This window comes from Patella vulgata, chromosome 5 (assembly GCF_932274485.2).
Source record: "Patella vulgata chromosome 5, xgPatVulg1.2, whole genome shotgun sequence".
NCBI classification, from domain to species: Eukaryota; Metazoa; Mollusca; class Gastropoda; family Patellidae; genus Patella; species Patella vulgata.
This window is the reverse complement of record NC_065883.2, coordinates 46,377,845-46,400,424: the sequence shown is the minus strand read 5'-3', so window position 1 is coordinate 46,400,424 and position 22,580 is coordinate 46,377,845. Positions and strand designations below refer to the sequence as shown.

Sequence of the window (22,580 nt, the reverse complement as noted above, 5' to 3'; positions counted from 1 at the left end):
AAGCTTATGATGCCAGGAAGACAAAATCTGGGAGTTCCAAGCAAAATGTTTTCAATTTATTGATTTAGGGCCAGATGAAATTCGTCAAAATTGTCAAATAAATGCTATTTGTGTACTAAAAGTTCTGAAGTTGACATAAAATTAAATAGTTGGTAAAACACCTCATGCCTTCATCCTTGGCAATGAACAGTTTATTGGACAGATTTTGATGTAAATAAAAATGCTCAAAACACAAATGTCATGGGTGAATAAAGAATTGTGGAAATCCATTAACGGTAAAAAAGAATTATCTCCCTTTCTGTCAAATGCCTGTAATTGATAGACTATCAGGTCTTGTATGAATCATAAGACCAGGTGTGGGCAAACAAGCCCAATAATTATTTTGTTTGTTGGATCTCAAGGGCCTGTTAGGGTTGGTTGTTGGATGTTTGCTCAGAAATTATCGCTTGTATGGAACATGCTAGAGTCGATTTGTAGCATATTCTAGCCAGGGGATATGTTTGACAGTAGTTGAGTGATATGCTTTTGAAATAATGGAGATCAGTAGCACTTTATAAGCATTGAACCACATGATTTTTTTCCACTAAGATAAACATTCTAAACCCACATACATGTTCCCTTTCAATTAGCCACTACAGTATTTTTACAACTGTACATGTAGCTGTGAACTACTATTTCGGATATGATTAATGGTCAAATTACAAACATACATGTAGATATAAGTTAAAAATAATTGTGTATCTGGGCTGGAATGAAGGGAAAGGTTAGAAAACAGGATGAACAGTTGTGAAATTATTTATTAAAGTGAAACAATCATTGAAAATCAAAATTAAACAGTTACTCTGCACATCAAATGTCATCAAAGTTAATCTTCATTATCATCATCACTGTCACTAAATGTATTAACATCAAATTCGGTCTCTTTAACAGTTTTTTTTCATTTTCACATTGACTACACATGCACAGGTCTGTACAAGAAAGGGGGGTTGGGATGGCCTAGAGTGCCGCGCTTCGACCTCTAGCTGGTCGGTCACCTCTGGCTTGTGGCTGTGGCTTTGATCCCAGGTGTGAGCGTATGTGGCATGGAGATAGAGGCGTCTTCTCAACCTCGTGGGTTTCCTCCGGGCACTCCGGTTTCCTCTCACTGCTAAAGGCCCATACGCGCAAGCGAATTATTGAAATAAAATTGAAACCGTATGTTAGTCCCAAAATGACCTAGTTTGTGTTGAGTGGACGTTAAACCCCATTTCTCTCTCTCTCTCTCTGTCTGTACAAGACAACTTTGCTGGCCATTTATGATTCTTTCTCTTATGACATCTTCACAGAATATATTGTATGTGGTTTAATATTCGACGGAGGGCTAGTCATCTTTGCTGAAAAATATAAATAAACATATACATGTACACAATTAAAACAAAATTCTGGAGCTTGGTTTACTCTCATTAATTTCGTACAACAGAGGAAAAAGACACTTACACAGGGGTTAACATCTTATTTCATGCAGAAACCAGCTAATGAAGACAGGAAGGCATTAGCAGTACAAGGAGAGATAGAGAGGAGAATTGCGGTTTAACGTCCACTGGACAAAAACATAGTAATTTCAGGACTCACCCATGGTTCAGTTTTATTTGAATAATACCAGTGGCAAGAAGGCGGAGAATACAAATAAAAAAAACATCACAAATATTTACCTTTCTGATAACTGTCTAAGAAATTCAGTACATGTATATTGCCTATAACATTTTTGGTGATATCTGACCTCAATGGCCACACAATCTTGCCCTCTGATATGCCTTAAAATATCTTCATCCTCTTTCAATTCAGCAGCTTTCAACAGTTGGCCTACAAACAAATTTGCAAACAAATTATACACCATATAGCGTTGAATGTTGTTTGTGCTCAAGGGTGGGGGAGGGAATGTCACTTTGAGGCCTACATGTACATGTACCTGGCTGGTCAACTCTGGCATGCGGTTTAGTTCAGATCCTTTGTGTGAGCGGAAATGGTCTAGAGACAGATCGTCTTAGCAAGGCACCTACAAGTGGGCCAAGAAAATAAAAAACAAGTTAACTTCTCTATGTTTCATCCCTTGTGCAAGCAAATGTGCAACACTTTAACCAATGACTGTGCCAAATCAACAAATGGGGTAAAGGGCTTTACTGGCTAGCTTCATAACAATTTTACAGTGATTGCAGTAGCACTTCTGATTCCATTTACAACAAAAACAACAACACAATAATTAAAAACTGTAGGATGAATATATTTAATATTTATTAGTAATAATTATAAATTTAGTAAGTAACATAATATTAACATTAGGCCTACCTGAGCCTGTTTGGGTCTGAGTCTGTGTTAATACACCCTTCTTCCTATTTTCTCCAACAGTGACAAATCTGTCACGTTTTTTACATATAATACACACAACAGGCAGCACCGATTTACTCTTTCTTTTTGCTTCAGGAGCGTAATTTGTTTGGAGAGCTAGGTCCCAGATCGTCTACACTCCCGCTATTCCCTGGTTGGATTGTAGCCGGGGATTTTAATTTTTCTTTATCTATACGATTATTCTATCTATATACATTTGTACAGATATATTTGTATCCATAGATATATATTTGTATCAATACATTTAATTTTGTTGTTTGAAATAAGGGGGGGGGGGGTGAATGGTTAGTATGTGCGCGCTGTATCATAAGGTCTGCCATTTAGTGAACTGGTGTGGTTTCAAATCCCCAGTTGTACGTGGCAAGGAGTAGGGTAGCACGTTCATCCTTCGAGGGTTTTCTCTGCGAACTCCAGTTTCCTTCCATTGCTAATGACCCATACGCACAAGCAAATTATTGAAATAAAATTGGACCATGTGTTAATGCCAAAATACCTAGTTTCTGTCGAGTGGACTTAAACCCCATTTTTCTCCGTCTTCTGATTGAAATATGAATACCACATCATTTATTGTCATTTTATATATTTATTATGTAATAATGATTTTTCTCTGCATTAATTTTTCTTTGTGTGGATACACTATAATACAACAGCTGGCTGAAAAGTTCTAGATCTGAAGAGGAGAGATTTAATTGGCTTTTACCACCACAAGTAGAATCATTGAATGAATCATAGACATAAGACCTGCAGCTGAAGTGTTATTATTGTATTTGTACCAGACAATCTTGTGAACCTACCCATTGAAATCACCAAAAATGGACAGAACTATCTATATGGCAGTCATCAAGTATCTGCAACTGAAAGTCCTAACCCAAACATTGAAATATGTGGATACGGTCTCCACTATAGGAGACAATGGCCCTTCCTTTTCTGCACTAAAGAAGTGGTTGCAGGAGGTACTTGATCCAGTGACATCCAGTGACAATCTTTGCTGTTTTCAATATTTCCTAAAAAAATTTTAGCCAGATTTTTAAACATAGAGGAGACCTGGATTCATCAGTTTCAACCAGAATGCAAAATTCAATAAAAAAACAATGGAAGCATCCAGACTCGCAAGTCCCCAATCAAGCCAGGTCAGTTCTTTCGACTGGACAGGTGATGGGTTCACTCGTTTATGATTCCTAAACTATTCTGCTGATTGACTACCTTAAAAACAGCCAGACTATCAATAGAAGTATTATAAAGGTGTTCTATTCAAACAATACTTCTGTTCATAAATGGGTGATATCATTTTCCCTCTATGATTACGTCATGTCAGCTGTGATCAATTTTTTAAGGGTAACTGAAGATAATTTCTTCCTGGCAGACATCAAGGCCATGCAACATCATTAACTAAAGAGTGAGAGTGTACACTTCAAAAGTGACTACATAGAAAAATAAATGGAAACAATGGACTTTATACAATTCTATACAGTTCTTTCACAGATGGGTTTAGAATTTTTCAGCCAGCTCTCAATAGTTATTGAAATTGAATTATTTGTTTTGGTTTGATACATGATATTATAATTATTCTTACATTGTTTGTATTCTATTTTAATAATGAACATTAAAACATGCTAATATTTGTTCATCCTTGCTGTATTGGGTTGGATGGCCGAATGGTTAGTGTGTGCATGCTGTATCATACGGCCTGCCATTAAGTCAACTGGCGTGGTCTCGAATCCCTGGTTGTACGTGGCAAGGAGTAGGGTCACCTGTCCATACTCCTGATTTTCTCCGGGTACTCTGGTTTCCCCCCACTGCTAAAGACCCCTACGCGCAAGCAAATTATTGAAATAAAATTAAACCATATGTTAGTCCCGAAATGACCTTGTTTGTGTTGAGTGGACGTTAAACCCATTTCTCTCTAATTATGTTTTGCATACAATGTATAAATACAAATGTAAAGGATGTAACTTTAAAATAGAAGAAAATCAAATATTTTTAATATTAAACAATTGCTTTGTTCTTATACTTCTACAATCATTCTCATGTTGTTCATTTTGCCATATTTTTGTTTATTCATTCATATGTCTTCTATATAATGATGCATAGTATAGTACACTATGTTAAAAAAATACTAGAAATGTATGTTTCTTTATCACCAAATGATTTATGTAAGTTGTGAAGTAAAACAGTTGAACATTAAATCCCATTTCAATTTATTTGCATGAGGTGAAGAGAAATAATGGTATTGAACAATTGACTATTCATGAAAGATACTAAAGAGAACTTTATTAATTTATACATACTTTTGCTAATTTTATTGTTATATCTTGGTAGTAACATACCAATATAAATAGTAATATTGTTTCTAGATGAAGACTATTATAATTGAAATGAAATGGGATTTCACATCATAATGCTATGCACGGACTGGGCTAATAATGACAAAAAACTACAATGAATACAATAGTATAAAATGTTGCTATGAAATTAAATAAATGTTGTATACAATAATTAACCGGTTTAATACTATATTATACATAAAAGTGAATGAAATTCAATGTTTACTATTTTGCTTTATACATGAATATCACAGGTCAAATTATTGAAATAAATAATGCAAATAGATTATGATTTGAAACATCCTGTATGTCATTGTTCTATTTGTTATATAAGACTACATGATATAAACTTTTTGATAAGCCTCTTTTATCATATTTTGAACCAATGGAATAAAGAGCAAAGACCTAGAATATATTGTAAATATAATCAGGTTTTTGATCAACTGATCAAAGGAAAATATTGCGAATAAATTTGTTGTACTGCTATTGTAAAGAAATCATCATTGTTTTATTTGATATTTAGAATACACATAATCGTGTATATATTTGAAGTTAAGAGCAATTATGATTAGTGATACCTGTATGACCAACTCTCAAAAGATAATCTCATTAAACCAAGTACTTTTTTTCATTTGTATTAGTTGATTTATACTGAATAAAGATAACACAAACAAACAAAAATGAGTTGGCTGTGTGAACACCTCAATGACAAGTGGTATCAGATGCCTCAGAGAGAATATTCAAATGCTCCTTGTGATACGTTTGTAACACAATTATAACCTAATGTATTACACGGGAGTGGAGTGGGTGAGTCGGGGGGCTTTTCGATTGGCAGGGGACTATTAAAATGGGTAAGCAGAGATAAGCAATTTGATGAAACTTTGTGTATAGTTTCATTACATTAGTACCTTGACCATATTACCTTGACCAAGTTCGACAATGAGCATTCTCTTAGTCAGGATAAGCAAAGCAACTTGATTGGCCGGGACTTTGAATTGGTTGATGCTTTGGGGTATGATAACTTTGGTTATAATGAAGTACTGGAACATAACAACCCAGCTTTTAATTGAGCTAGAATGTTTAAACTTGGTGTAGATGTTTATCAGGTCTTGACTGAACATTTTGAGCTACAGCTTGGCAATTTCATATTTTTGTTTATTCATTCATATGTCTTCTATATAATGATGCATAGTATAGTACACTATGTTAAAAAAATACTAGAAATGTATGTTTCTTTATCACCAAATGATTTATGTAAGTTGTGAAGTAAAACAGTTGAACATTAAATCCCATTTCAATTTATTTGCATGAGGTGAAGAGAAATAATGGTATTGAACAATTGACTATTCATGAAAGATACTAAAGAGAACTTTATTAATTTATACATACTTTTGCTAATTTTATTGTTATATCTTGGTAGTAACATACCAATATAAATAGTAATATTGTTTCTAGATGAAGACTATTATAATTGAAATGAAATGGGATTTCACATCATAATGCTATGCACGGACTGGGCTAATAATGACAAAAAACTACAATGAATACAATAGTATAAAATGTTGCTATGAAATTAAATAAATGTTGTATACAATAATTAACCGGTTTAATACTATATTATACATAAAAGTGAATGAAATTCAATGTTTACTATTTTGCTTTATACATGAATATCACAGGTCAAATTATTGAAATAAATAATGCAAATAGATTATGATTTGAAACATCCTGTATGTCATTGTTCTATTTGTTATATAAGACTACATGATATAAACTTTTTGATAAGCCTCTTTTATCATATTTTGAACCAATGGAATAAAGAGCAAAGACCTAGAATATATTGTAAATATAATCAGGTTTTTGATCAACTGATCAAAGGAAAATATTGCGAATAAATTTGTTGTACTGCTATTGTAAAGAAATCATCATTGTTTTATTTGATATTTAGAATACACATAATCGTGTATATATTTGAAGTTAAGAGCAATTATGATTAGTGATACCTGTATGACCAACTCTCAAAAGATAATCTCATTAAACCAAGTACTTTTTTTCATTTGTATTAGTTGATTTATACTGAATAAAGATAACACAAACAAACAAAAATGAGTTGGCTGTGTGAACACCTCAATGACAAGTGGTATCAGATGCCTCAGAGAGAATATTCAAATGCTCCTTGTGATACGTTTGTAACACAATTATAACCTAATGTATTACACGGGAGTGGAGTGGGTGAGTCGGGGGGCTTTTCGATTGGCAGGGGACTATTAAAATGGGTAAGCAGAGATAAGCAATTTGATGAAACTTTGTGTATAGTTTCATTACATTAGTACCTTGACCATATTACCTTGACCAAGTTCGACAATGAGCATTCTCTTAGTCAGGATAAGCAAAGCAACTTGATTGGCCGGGACTTTGAATTGGTTGATGCTTTGGGGTATGATAACTTTGGTTATAATGAAGTACTGGAACATAACAACCCAGCTTTTAATTGAGCTAGAATGTTTAAACTTGGTGTAGATGTTTATCAGGTCTTGACTGAACATTTTGAGCTACAGCTTGGCAATTTCATATTTTTGTTTATTCATTCATATGTCTTCTATATAATGATGCATAGTATAGTACACTATGTTAAAAAAATACTAGAAATGTATGTTTCTTTATCACCAAATGATTTATGTAAGTTGTGAAGTAAAACAGTTGAACATTAAATCCCATTTCAATTTATTTGCATGAGGTGAAGAGAAATAATGGTATTGAACAATTGACTATTCATGAAAGATACTAAAGAGAACTTTATTAATTTATACATACTTTTGCTAATTTTATTGTTATATCTTGGTAGTAACATACCAATATAAATAGTAATATTGTTTCTAGATGAAGACTATTATAATTGAAATGAAATGGGATTTCACATCATAATGCTATGCACGGACTGGGCTAATAATGACAAAAAACTACAATGAATACAATAGTATAAAATGTTGCTATGAAATTAAATAAATGTTGTATACAATAATTAACCGGTTTAATACTATATTATACATAAAAGTGAATGAAATTCAATGTTTACTATTTTGCTTTATACATGAATATCACAGGTCAAATTATTGAAATAAATAATGCAAATAGATTATGATTTGAAACATCCTGTATGTCATTGTTCTATTTGTTATATAAGACTACATGATATAAACTTTTTGATAAGCCTCTTTTATCATATTTTGAACCAATGGAATAAAGAGCAAAGACCTAGAATATATTGTAAATATAATCAGGTTTTTGATCAACTGATCAAAGGAAAATATTGCGAATAAATTTGTTGTACTGCTATTGTAAAGAAATCATCATTGTTTTATTTGATATTTAGAATACACATAATCGTGTATATATTTGAAGTTAAGAGCAATTATGATTAGTGATACCTGTATGACCAACTCTCAAAAGATAATCTCATTAAACCAAGTACTTTTTTTCATTTGTATTAGTTGATTTATACTGAATAAAGATAACACAAACAAACAAAAATGGGTTGGCTGTGTGAACACCTCAATGACAAGTGGTATCAGATGCCTCAGAGAGAATATTCAAATGCTCCTTGTGATACGTTTGTAACACAATTATAACCTAATGTATTACACGGGAGTGGAGTGGGTGAGTCGGGGGGCTTTTCGATTGGCAGGGGACTATTAAAATGGGTAAGCAGAGATAAGCAATTTGATGAAACTTTGTGTATAGTTTCATTACATTAGTACCTTGACCATATTACCTTGACCAAGTTCGACAATGAGCATTCTCTTAGTCAGGATAAGCAAAGCAACTTGATTGGCCGGGACTTTGAATTGGTTGATGCTTTGGGGTATGATAACTTTGGTTATAATGAAGTACTGGAACATAACAACCCAGCTTTTAATTGAGCTAGAATGTTTAAACTTGGTGTAGATGTTTATCAGGTCTTGACTGAACATTTTGAGCTACAGCTTGGCAATTTCATTGGTCGATGCTTTGGGACAAGATAACCTTGATTTCTATCTGACAGAGAGTGATGCAATTTACAGTAAAGTTTGATTGCTCGATACTTTTGAAAAAAATATGAAAGTGCGATTAATTAATGTGTCATCTTTTACTTTGGGGTTTTGGCGGGAGACATCAGCCATACCTTTTGCTTGTTTAATATCCCCTATACAATATACGCTCGACCTCATTACCCGAACTGGGGTAGAAAAGTGGGATCTTTGACAATGAGGCAATGAACTTGTACATTCTTTTGCAGCTGCACAAGAGGGAACATCAACGCCGGATTAACCATGGTGGTGGGGAGGGGGGCTGATACCGACCGTGAAGCCCCGCAAGGGGGTCGGGTCAGGGGGTTCTCCCGCTAAGAAATTTTAATTGGAGGCCGAAAACGTGATTTCATGGCATTTCAGGCACTTGTGTCGGAGCCATTTAGAAGTACCTCCCCCAGAAAAATAAAATTCTGCCACAAAATTAGCCACAATCCATGCGGGTGCTGTGAAATTTCTAGAGGAGGGAGCTGGAACCCATGAGCCCGTTAAATTCGCCACTGTAAATGAGCAGAGCTACATCAAACCTAATTTTGAGTCCCTCAGTGATAAATAACTTGATTCAAAATCGTATTATAGTCCCAACGACGATTTGATGAATGGAGACCGCAACGTTACGACAAAGTCTAACACTGTAAGTACCAAATAGTCATACGAGATATGTGCATCTCATCAAATTCAGCTTATACCATACCCACAATAATGTTACGGAGTCAGTGAGTTCAAGTTAGACAATACGCTGACCTTCCACTGACCATGCTTATAATATAAAATCTGTCAATGACAGCTGATTCATTGTTTAGTTTTTTATATGATATATTTAATATCAATAATATATGTATATGCATGCTTTATTTTACTTTACACGACCTCTAAAAATGCCCCAAATCGTAAAAATACGACTTTTTGGATTTCGATCTCCTTTTTTCGGCTACCCCGGACATTTTCAAAAAATGATACAATGATTTCACACAACAGGCCAGCTATTAGCCTCTCGATTGACAAGAGTTTCATCGCCCTCCATTCATTATAACCAATGTCATCGTGCCCTAAAGAATCAACAAATCAGCTTGCTTATCTCTGCTTACCCTAGGCAAAAAATGCTCATCTTTGAACTCAATCATGACATTGACCTAGTGAACGCCTACACCAAGTTTGAACATTCTAGCTTAATTAGAAGGAGAGTTCTTGTGTTCCAAAGTCCCGGCCCTTCAAATTGCTTCTATTTTTCATTTTCAATTCAAAATCGTGACCATCACGTGACCGAAATCAAAATTCTGATCCGATAGATTTTTAGGTATTCCTTCCAGGATTCCGAAAATATGACGACCGAGTCTGTAAGTAAAATAGCAAAAAAGCCTTTTTGATTTTTCACGTTTAAAGATGGTGGCACTTCCGGTTCGATCGACAAACTCCATATTTTGTGTACGAATCAGTAATTACTTGTCTAGTATCGAATTTTTTTTTTAGGTCATTCTGACCTATATTTCGACGATTTTTCTGAAAACTTTGATCCTTAATTTCACCAAGGGGAGATAATTTAGAAAATTTCCAAGGACATCATTGAAGTCGCATTGGCAAGATCTACTAACATTCTAAATTTCACGAAAATCGCACAACTATTAAAGAAGTTGTCAAATTGGTAATAACTTCCGGTTCGAAATGACAGCGACGAATTTTCGAAATGCCAAAATCCGAAACTGCAGATTTGAAGTAAATGTTTCAAGATACTCAAAGAAAAAAGAATTAGTAAAATAGGTCAAATAGTCACAAAGTTACAGCATTGTAGGTCAAATGCATTCCTTCGTAAAATTCGGTGATTTCGGATACGTAAAACGTTTTGAAAATATATTTAATCAACAGCCACCACCCATTTTTGGGGGGATAGGTAAAAGTTTCAGAACGATCCTATGGTTAGATTCTGAGAAATCCGATTTGTGGACAAAACACAAAAAAAAAATAACAATAATAATCTTAACAGAAACAATAAGCTTTCATATGTAATATGAAAGCTTAATAACAATAATAATCTTAACAGAAACAATAAGCTTTCATATGTAATATGAAAGCTTAACTAGATCTGCATAGCAGATATCAAAGCTTTCATATAAACTTCAAAAGGGGTTATTAGAATCTATGAATCATCAACCACTCTGACGGATGTAGAAAGGAATATATTGTTACTAAATCTGTTGTACTGTTTCTTGTTATGGTAAAGAAAACATGAATACAACTATGAGATTTGTATAGAATTGGCATTAATCAATATATTTATTGTTTAATACTACATGTATATTATAGATACAAAGTGAATTAAATGAACCCAATTACATGTACTTTATATAAGCAATGTTTTTTTATTCATCGTTACTTTGAAATCACATTATTTTCATTGATGATAAAAAGGTTGTATTTGTACCGAATCCAAAAAGTATGTTGTATGACATTGCATTATCTGTACCAATTATTTATTTGCAAACCAATATACAATGTTTATTTCTACTCCAATATATTTGTTTCAACCCATGATAGTTTATTCACTCTTCTCACTTAAATACAAGAATAACACACGATTAAATTACTGAAACAAGTAATGCTGGTAGATTATAATTTGATATTGTATACCATTTACTCTCTGTTAGATAAGGCGACGTGGTAATCTGTTAGATAAACATAAATGGAAGTATATGTTAGATAACTACAATTTATGATATATTTTAAACCAAGGAAGTGGCCTTTCTAAAAATAAAAAAAAATAAAGGAAAATATATTTCATACAATTGTTATACTGTTACTGTTATCGTGAAGAAACATGATTGTTTATTTAATGTTGTTTATGACAAACATGTAATCATGTACATTTTTTAAATAAGAACAATTATGCTACATGTATGAATAACTCTCAAAAATTATGTTTTCATCAATCCAAGTATTTTTTTATTTGTATTACTTGATTTATACTGAATAAAGATTACACAAACATACAAAATGGTGTTGGCTGTGTGACTGAATTCCTCGTTGAGAAGTGGTATCGGGTGTCCCATAGAGAAGAAGCAAACCCTCCTTGTGATACACTTGTGAACATTTTAAAAGACCCATTTCGCTGTGTTCCAGAAAAATCCCCATTATAGCTAGTGCATTACATGGTTGTTGTTGGGGGAAAGGTGGGTCTTTTCTATTGGCAATGATTTACTTTTTATAGGCCCACATTGAAATGTGGTCGTATATTGTCGTCGGCCCCCTTTTGCTGTTAATATCCGATTGACTTTAAATTTATACGCAGTGTTTAAGGTCATAAGACGAAGAAGCCTTTGATTTGCTCTGCCCAGGCAACGTTCCTGTGCTCCAATTGCCTTCAAATATGCACAGAATGTACCTTGGGATTCTAGCTATCACATATTAAAAATAGAAGAGTGTTGGATTCCGAGAACGTTCAAAATAAATTCAAAACCCGCCCCCAACAATCAAAGGTTTTTTGCTTAAAAAATTGCCGTATTTTATCGAATTTTTATTGTTCTTGATATCTGAAGATTTTTCTCAATTTAGTTTGTGATAAATATCATCGCGGCGCAGCCAACCGCTAGAAATTCCAGAGATTTGGACCACCGGAATGATGCCTCAGCAGTCAAAAAAGGTCAAAATAGGCGATTTCGGTTTCTAGTGTCGATACATCGTTACGGTCATTTTAAAAAATTGTCTTTTAAGGATAATGTGTATAGTACCAGTACCTATCACATACGGAAGAGGCGATAAAATCTCTTTGCATTTGCAATTTCAAAATTAATTAAAACCAATATTAAATTCCGAAAATCGTTTTTTTGCTAAAACTTTTTTTTTTTTAATCGGATCAAAATGGGAGTAAGGCACAGAGTCCGGGGTGGTAATGGGCGTATTGTGTCCAAATTTCATGGTTTTCGGACAATCGGTGCCGGTGTCACGGCGAAATTCCACTTTTTTCCCCTCATGGAAGCCGTAAATTGACTTGAAGCCAGGGTCCTTGAAGTTGTACAGCTGCACCCGGTGACCGATATTTATTTAACGGGGAATAAGTGATAATTCATATTATAGCAGTAAATAATTAAAATATTTCATATGGATTATAATAATATCTATATCTTGTCTGGGTACAGGGTTAAAACCAATATTAAATTCCGAAAATCGTTTTTTTGCTAAAACTCTTTTTTTTAATGGGATCAAAATGGGGGTAAGGCACAGAGTCCGGGGTGGTAATGGACGTATTGTGTCCAAATTTCATGGTTTTCGGACAATCGGTGCCGGTGTCACGGCGAAATTCCACTTTTTTCCCCTCATGGAAGCCGTAAATTGACTTGAAGCCAGGGTCCTTGAAGTTGTACAAGAACAAACGACTTGAACGAATGCAGGTATCACCTTGAAATTTTCAGGGTACCTAGGTACCAACGTGAAAAGTTGCTCGCCGGAATTTAGTACTCATGGTACTCATGGTAACGTTACGACAAAGTCTAACACTGTAAGTACCAAATAGTCATACGAGATATGTGCATCTCATCAAATTCAGCTTATACCATACCCACAATAATGTTACGGAGTCAGTGAGTTCAAGTTAGACAATACGCTGACCTTCCACTGACCATGCTTATAATATAAAATCTGTCAATGACAGCTGATTCATTGTTTAGTTTTTTATATGATATATTTAATATCAATAATATATGTATATGCATGCTTTATTTTACTTTACACGACCTCTAAAAATGCCCCAAATCGTAAAAATACGACTTTTTGGATTTCGATCTCCTTTTTTCGGCTAACCTGGACATTTTCAAAAAATGATACAATGATTTCACACAACAGGCCAGCTATTAGCCTCTCGATTGACAAGAGTTTCATCGCCCTCCATTCATTATAACCAATGTCATCGTGCCCTAAAGAATCAACAAATCAGCTTGCTTATCTCTGCTTACCCTAGGCAAAAAATGCTCATCTTTGAACTCAATCATGACATTGACCTAGTGAACGCCTACACCAAGTTTGAACATTCTAGCTTAATTAGAAGGAGAGTTCTTGTGTTCCAAAGTCCCGGCCCTTCAAATTGCTTCTATTTTTCATTTTCAATTCAAAATGGTGACCATCACGTGACCGAAATCAAAATTCTGATCCGATAGATTTTTAGGTATTCCTTCCAGGATTCCGAAAATATGACGCCCGAGTCTGTAAGTAAAATAGCAAAAAAGCCTTTTTGATTTTTCACGTTTAAAGATGGTGGCACTTCCGGTTCGATCGACAAACTCCATATTTTGTGTACGAATCAGTAATTACTTGTCTAGTATCGAATTTTTTTTTTAGGTCATTCTGACCTATATTTCGACGATTTTTTTGAAAACTTTGATCCTTAATTTCCCCAAGGGGAGATAATTTAGAAAATTTCCAAGGACATCATTGAAGTCGCATTGGCAAGATCTACTAACATTCTAAATTTCACGAAAATCGCACAACTATTAAAGAAGTTGTCAAATTGGTAATAACTTCCGGTTCGAAATGACAGCGACGAATTTTCGAAATGCCAAAATCCGAAATTGCAGATTTGAAGTAAATGTTTCAAGATACTCAAAGAAAAAAGAATTAGTAAAATAGGTCAAATAGTCACAGAGTTACAGCATTGTAGGTCAAATGCATTCCTTCGTAAAATTCGGTGATTTCGGATTCGTAAAACGTTTTGAAAATATATTTAATCAACAGCCACCACCCATTTTTGGGGGGATAGGTAAAAGTTTCAGAACGATCCTATGGTTAGATTCTGAGAAATCCGATTTGTGGACAAAACACAAAAAAAAAATAACAATAATAATCTTAACAGAAACAATAAGCTTTCATATGTAATATGAAAGCTTAATAATAATACCTAGTAAAAACAATAGTCTTTCACCGAAGGTGAAAGCCTAACTAGAATTGCGCGCAATGCCGAAGGCTTTCACGGTCGCAAAGGCGTCACACGATCGCCAGATATATGACAAAAGACTATCCCCACCACTCCCCACCCCCCCCCCAAAAAAAATAAAAAACACACTCTAGCATAACTCAGATATTGACCCCTAAACATGCTCCAACTCGTAAAAATACGCTGTTTTCAATTTTCGATCTCTTTTTTCGGCTACCCAGGACAATTAGAAAAATTGTACAAGGGTTTCACACAATACACTACCCAGTAGAATCTCGATTGAGCAAGTTTGAAAGAAATCATTGGCGGCTTTTCCGAGAAAAGTAATTATATAACTGTTAAATTAAACAACGGATAACTCCTACCTCTTAAAATGATTTATATAATTAGTAAATAATTATTATTATCTAATGATTGGTGTTTTGTGACATATATAGTGTAACCAATATATACATTGTACTTTTATAATCAATATGATACTGTGCATTAGTCGTGTTTCTATTCTCATGAATTGAATTTCTTCATGCAATATTTGTAAATCGCCAGTAGGAATAAATGTCTCTTATATAGATACATTATGCTGGCTGGAAATTACACGGTAGGCTATCCTTGGGGACTGTTTGTAAATCGCCAGTAGGAATAAATGTTTCTTATATAGATTCATTATGCTGGCTGGAATTTGCACGGTAGGCTAGCCTTTGGGACTGCGCTGTATCATACCGTCTGTCGTTGAGTTAACTGGCGGGGTTTCGATTCCTCGGTTGTACCTTACAAGGAGTAGGGTCGCCTGTCCAAGCTCGTGGTTTTTCTCCGGGTCCTCCGGTTTCCTCCCACTGCTAATGACTCCTACGCGCAAGCGAATTATTAAAATAATGAACCATATGTTAGTCCCGAAATGACCTCTAAACATGCTCGTACCGCGGCGCTAGTCTTCTTTTATATAGAATTCCAACCGCCAAGGGATCTTTTACGGTCAGACCAATGTGTACACGGGACTTCGGAATCGCGTTCATGTCAGCTACTCAAATATGTAACTGGTTCAAAAATTGATTGAATATTCAATGAAATATCGCCAATTTTCTGGTTTCGTGCACGTTAAAGATTTGACGTCACTAATAAAAATTTAAGTTTAATTAGAGATAGAGTCCATGCTCAAACAACGTCATGCCTTTTATCACAGGTGCAATATTCGATACCACTGTACGATACAACTGCAAACGATTAATAAATTGAACTTTCTTATAAACAGCGCGAGCCGTCGATTTCTGTCCAGATGATTACCGGTATAAGATAATTTTGACACAGAAGCAACAATATTAATTCAAAGGCTAATTATTACACACAGCAATCAACTATTTCTGTTACAGGGTCACTAAACCCATATTTTGGAAAGAAGAAAACACTCATAGTTGAAATAATTTCAGTTCAAATATCATCACTGATAAAAGCACTCTTGAATAGACTCTATACGTTGACAAAACGTACAGATTGTATCCCCTACTTATGTTTCGCTTAACAATGAAAGGTGCCGTGTTCAATTTTCGATCCCTTTGTTCTGCTACTCCTGAAATTTGGAACTGTTGTACAATGGTTTTATATATAACACTACTGATAGGCCTCTCTGTAGAAGAAGTTTCAAAAAAATATTATGTTGACTTTTCGAGAAATAGACCTCTAAAAATGCTCCAAATCGTAAAAATACGACGTTTTCGATTTTCGATCTCATTTTTCGGCTACCCCTGACATTTCAAAAAATGATACAGTGGTTTCTCACAACAGAGTACCCATTTATCTCTCGATTGAGAAAGTTTTTAAAAAATCGTTGGGAGACTTTCCGAGAAACATGCGTCTAAAGTTGCTCGAAATCGCAAAATACCTTACTTTTCAAAGTCACATAACTTTTTAAATTTTTGATAGAAACATGCCACTGTAGTACCATCCGATAGACAATTCAATTGGCTATTAAACGATATAAAACTTTAACTAATCGACATGAACACAATTGATACATCGCATTTTCCGCACAGGCACCCATTTTTCACAATTTTGTCAAAGTTTGGATAAATGTCTTGACTACTTCCGGTGATTAGAGGATTTTCATTTATAGTTCATGAACTAGTTTGGACCTTCGACTTCATATTCTATAAATTTTAGAAAAATCGTTGGAGCCGTTTTAAAAAAATAAGAACTCTACGATTTGACCAAAATGCGAAAAAAAGTGAAAAATCAAAGTCAACATTTCAGAACAAAACTTATATTGTTGGAATCGGATTGATGTCAGCTATCCAAAAATATAACTGAAATTTCAAAATTCCCAAAAATAAAAAAAAATAGAAAATTTTGAAAATGTTCCATTTTTCACCAAAAAAATGAGAGCGACAAAGTTTCTAAATTCCACAGTTTTGAACTGCTATCGGTTAAGAAATGTCTCCAGCTATCCAAAAATGTAAATATCTGAAGAATCCATTGAGAATTAAGAGAATAAGAGCCGATTTTCAATTTCCGTGCACGTTAAAGATTTGACGCATTTCCGCTATGCGCACACATTTCATTTTACATTTAAGCACTAGCCACCACCCATTTTCACGGGAGAAAACCAAACTTCAGACCTCTATCTCTTATAGTTCCTGAGATATAGCTTCCCCCAAAAAAAAAATAATAAGAATAATAATACCTAGTAAAAACAATAGTCTTTCACCGAAGGTGAAAGCCTAACTAGAATTGCGCGCAATGCTGAAGGCTTTCACGGTCGCAAAGGCGTCACACGATCGCCAGATATATGACAAAAGACTATCCCCACCACTCCCCGCACGCCCCCCCCCCCCCCCCCAAAAAAAAACACTCTCTAGCATAATTAAGATATTGACCCCTAAACATGCTCCAACTCGTAAAAATACGCTGTTTTCAATTTTCGATCTCTTTTTTGGGCTACCCATGACAATTAGAAAAATTGTACAAGGGTTTCACACAATACACTACCCAGTAGAATCTCGATTGAGCAAGTTTGAAAGAAATCATTGGCGGCTTTTCCGAGAAAAGTAATTATATAACTGTTAAATTAAACAACGGATAACTCCTACCTCTTAAAATGATTTAATAATTAGTAAATAATTATTATTATCTAATGATTGTTGTTTTGTGACATATATAGTGTAACCAATATATACATTGTACTTTTATAATCAATATGATACTGTGCATTAGTCGTGTTTCTGTTCTTATGAATTTAATTTCTTCATGGAAAATTTGTAAATCGCCAGTAGGAATAAATGTCTCTTATATAGATACATTATGCTGGCTAGAAATTACACGGTAGGCTAGCCTTGGGGACTGTTTGTAAATCGCCAGTAGGAATAATTGTTTCTTATATAGATACATTATGCTGGCTGGAATTTGCACGGTAGGCTACAGCCTTTGGGACTGCGCTGTATCATACGGTCTGTCATTGAGTCAACTGTCTGGGTTTCGATTCCCCAGTTGAACGTGACAAGGAGTATGTCGCATGTCTAAACTTCTTGTTTTCTCAGGGTCCTCCGGTTTCCTTCAACTGCTAAAGACACCTACGCGGAAACGAATTGTTGAAATAAAAAAAAAATAAATCAATGAAATATCGCCAATTTTCTGGTTTCGTGCACGTTAAAGATTTGACGTCACTAATACAGATAGAGTTTTTTCCCAAACAACGTCATGCCTTTTATCATAGGTGCAATATTCGATACTACTGCAACCGCTTAACAAATTGGACTTTCTTATAAACAGCGCGAACCGTCGATTTCTGTCCAGATGATTACCGGTATAAGATAAATTTGACAAAGAAGCAACAATATTAATTCAAAGACTAATTATTACACACAGCTATCAACTATTTATATTACAGGGTCACTATACCCATATTTTGGATAGAAGAAAACACTCATAGTTGAAATAATTTTAGTTCAAATATCATCACTGATAGAAGCACTCTTGAATTGGCTCTATACGTTGACAAAACGTACAGATTGTATCCCCTCTTTATGTTTCGCTTAACAATGAAAGGTGCCGTGTTCAATTTTCGATCCCTTTGTTCTGCTACTCCTGAAATTTGGAACTGTTGTACAATGGTTTTATATATAACACTACTGATAGGCCTCTCTGTAGAAGAAGTTCCAAAAAAGAATTATTTTAACTTTTCGAGAAATAGGCCTCTAAAAATGCTCCAAATCGTAAAAATACGACGTTTTCGATTTTTGATCTCTGTTTTCGGCTACCCATGACAATTAGAGAAATTGTACAATGTGTTCACAAGATACACTACTCATTAGACTCTCGACTGAGAAAGTTTTAAAAAAATTGTAGGTGGCGTTTCCGAGAAACATGCGTCTAAATTTGCTCGAAATCGCAAAATACCTTACTTTTCAAAGTCACATAACTTTTTTAGTTTTTGATAGAAACTTGTCGCTGAAGAACCATCTGATAGACAATTCAATTGGCTATTAAACGATATAAAACTTTAACTAAACGACAAGAACACTGTTGATACATCGCATTTTCCGCACAGACACCCATTTTTCACAATTTTGTCAAAGTTTGGATACCTTTCTTGACTACTTCCGGTGATTAGGGGATTTTCATTTATAGTTCATGGACTGGTCTGGTCCTTCGACTTCATATTCCTGAAGTTTCAGAAAAATCGTTGGAGCCGTTTTAAAAAAATAAGAACTCTACGATTTGACCAAAATGCGAAAAAAAGTGAAAAATCAAAGTCAATATTTCAGAAAAAAACTTATATTTTTGGAATCGGATTGATGTCAGCTATCCAAAAATATAACTGAGATTTAAAAATTCACAAAAATAAAAAAAATGGAAAATTAGAGCGACAAAGTTTCTAATTTCCACAGTTTTGAACTGCTATCTGCTCAGAAATGTCTCCAGCTATCCAAAAATGTAAATATCTGAAGAATCGATTGAGAATTAAGAGAATAATGGGCGATTTTCAATTTTCGTGCACGTTAAAGATTTGACGCATTTCCGCTATGCGCACAAACTTGGAAATAGCTTTAAGCAGTAGCTGCACACCACTTTTCCGACAGAAAATCAAATTTCAAACCTCTATCTCTTATAGTTGCTGAGATCTAGCTTCCCCCCCCAAAAAAAATAATAATAATAATAATATTAATCTTAGTAATAACAATAGTCTTTCACCGAAGGTGAAAGCCTAACTAGAATTGCGCGCAATGCTGAAGGCTTTCACGGTCGCAAAGGCGTCACACGATCGCCAGATATATGACAAAAGACTATCCCCACCACTCCCCCCCCCAAAAAAAAAAAAACCACGCTCAAGCATAACTCAGATATTGACCCCTAAACATGCTCCAACTCGTAAAAATACGCTGTTTTCAATTTTCGATCTCTTTTTTGGGCTACCCATGACAATTAGAAAAATTGTACAAGGGTTTCACACAATACACTACCCAGTAGAATCTCGATTGAGCAAGTTTGAAAGAAATCATTGGCGGCTTTCCCGAGAAAAGTAATTATATAACTGTTGAATTAAACAACGGATAACTCCTACCTCTTAAAATGATTTTTATAATTAGTAAATAATTATTATTATCTAATGATTGTTGTTTTGTGACATATATAGTGTAACCAATATATACATTGTACTTTTATAATCAATATGATACTGTGCATTAGTCGTGTTTCTGTTCTTATGAATTTAATTTCTTCATGCAAAATTTGTAAATCCCCAGTAGGAATAAATGTCTCTTATACAGATACATTATGCTGGCTGGAAATTACACGGTAGGCTAGCCTTGGGGACTGTTTGTAAATTGCCAGTAGGAAGAAATGTTTCTTATATAGATACATTATGCTGGCTGGAATTTGCACGGTAGGCTACAGCCTTTGGGACTGCGCTGTATCATACGGTCTGTTATTGAGTCAACTGGCTGGGTTTCGATTCTCCAGTTGAACGTGACAAGGAGTATGTCGCATGTCTAAACTCGCGTGTTTTCTCCGGGTCCTCCGGTTTCCTTCAACTGCTAAAGACCCCTACGCGGAAGCGAATTGCTGAAATAAAAAAAATAAATCAATGAAATATCGCCAATTTTCTGGTTTCGTGCACGTTAAAGATTTGACGTCACTAATACAGATATAGTTTTTTCCCAAACAACGTCATGCCTTTTATCATAGGTGCAATATTCGATACTACTGCAACCGCTTAACAAATTGGACTTTCTTATAAACAGCGCGAGCCGTCGATTTCTGTCCAGATGATTACCGGTATAAGATAAATTTGACAAAGAAGCAACAATATTAATTCAAAGACTAATTATTACACAAAGCTATCAACTATTTCTGTTACAGGGTCACTATACCCATATTTTGGATAGAAGAAAACACTCATAGTTGAAATAATTTTAGTTCAAATATCATCACTGATAAAAGCACTCTTGAATTGGCTCTATACGTTGACAAAACGTACAGATTGTATCCCCGACTTGTGTTTCGCTTACCAATGAAAGGTGCCGTGTTCAATTTTCGATCCCTTTGTTCTGCTACTCCTGAAATTGGGGACTATTGTAAAATCGTTTTATGTATAACCCTACCGATAGGCCTCTCTGTAGAAGAAGTTCCAAAAAAGAATTATGTTGACTTTTCGAGAAATAGGCCTCTAAAAATGCTCCAAATCGTAAAAATACGACGTTTTCGATTTTTGATCTCTGTTTTCGGCTACCCATGACAATTAGAGAAATTGTACAATGTGTTCACAAGATACACTACTCATTAGACTCTCGACTGAGAAAGTTTTAAAAAAATTGTAGGTGGCGTTTCCGAGAAACATGCGTCTAAATTTGCTCGAAATCGCAAAATACCTTACTTTTCAAAGTCACATAACTTTTTTAGTTTTTGATAGAAACTTGTCGCTGAAGAAACATCTGATAGACAATTCAATTGGCTATTAAACGATATAAAACTTTAACTAAACGACAAGAACCCTGTTGATACATCGCATTTTCCGCGCAGACACCCATTTTTCACAATTTTGTCAAAGTTTGGATACCTTTCTTGACTACTTCCGGTGATTAGGGGATTTTCATTTATAGTTCATGGACTGGTCTGGTCCTTCGACTTCATATTCCTGAAGTTTCAGAAAAATTGTTGGAGCCGTTTTAAAAAAATAAGAACTCTACGATTTGACCAAAATGCGAAAAAAAGTGAAAAATCAAAGTCAATATTTCAGAAAAAAATTTATATTGTTGGAATCGGATTGATGTCAGCTATCCAAAAATATAACTGAAATTTAAAAATTCCCAAAAATAAAAAAATTGAAAAATTTTGAAAATTTTCCATTTTTCACCAAAAAAATTAAAGCGACAAAAGTTCTAATTTCCACAGTTTTGAACTGCTATCGGTTAAGAAATGTCTCCAGCTATCCAAAAATGTAAATATCTGAAGAATCCATTGAGAATTAAGAGAATAAGAGCCGATTTTCAATTTCCGTGCACGTTAAAGATTTGACGCATTTCCGCTATGCGCACAAATTTCATTTTACATTTAAGCACTAGCCACCACCCATTTTCACGGGAGAAAACCGTTGGAGCCGTTTTAAAAAAATAAGAACTCTACGATTTGACCAAAATGCGAAAAAAAGTGAAAAATCAAAGTCAATATTTCAGAAAAAAATTTATATTGTTGGAATCGGATTGATGTCAGCTATCCAAAAATATAACTGAAATTTAAAAATTCCCAAAAATAAAAAAATTGAAAAATTTTGAAAATTTTCCATTTTTCACCAAAAAAATTAGAGCGACAAAAGTTCTAATTTCCACAGTTTTGAACTGTTATCTGCTCAGAAATGTCTCCAGCTATCCAAAAATGTAAATATCTGAAGAATCGATTGAG

General features: G+C 34.4%; 1 long non-coding RNA gene across 1 annotated transcript; it reads right to left on the bottom strand.

Moving 5' to 3' along the window:
* Positions 1–779: 779 nt before the first annotated feature.
* Positions 780–2,985, bottom strand: LOC126820278 (uncharacterized). The gene is made up of 2 exons (XR_008788337.1): positions 1,692–2,985; positions 780–1,373 (listed from the first exon to the last, which is right to left on the bottom strand). It is a non-coding gene; the product is annotated as an uncharacterized LOC126820278 (long non-coding RNA).
* Positions 2,986–22,580: the final 19,595 nt, after the last annotated feature.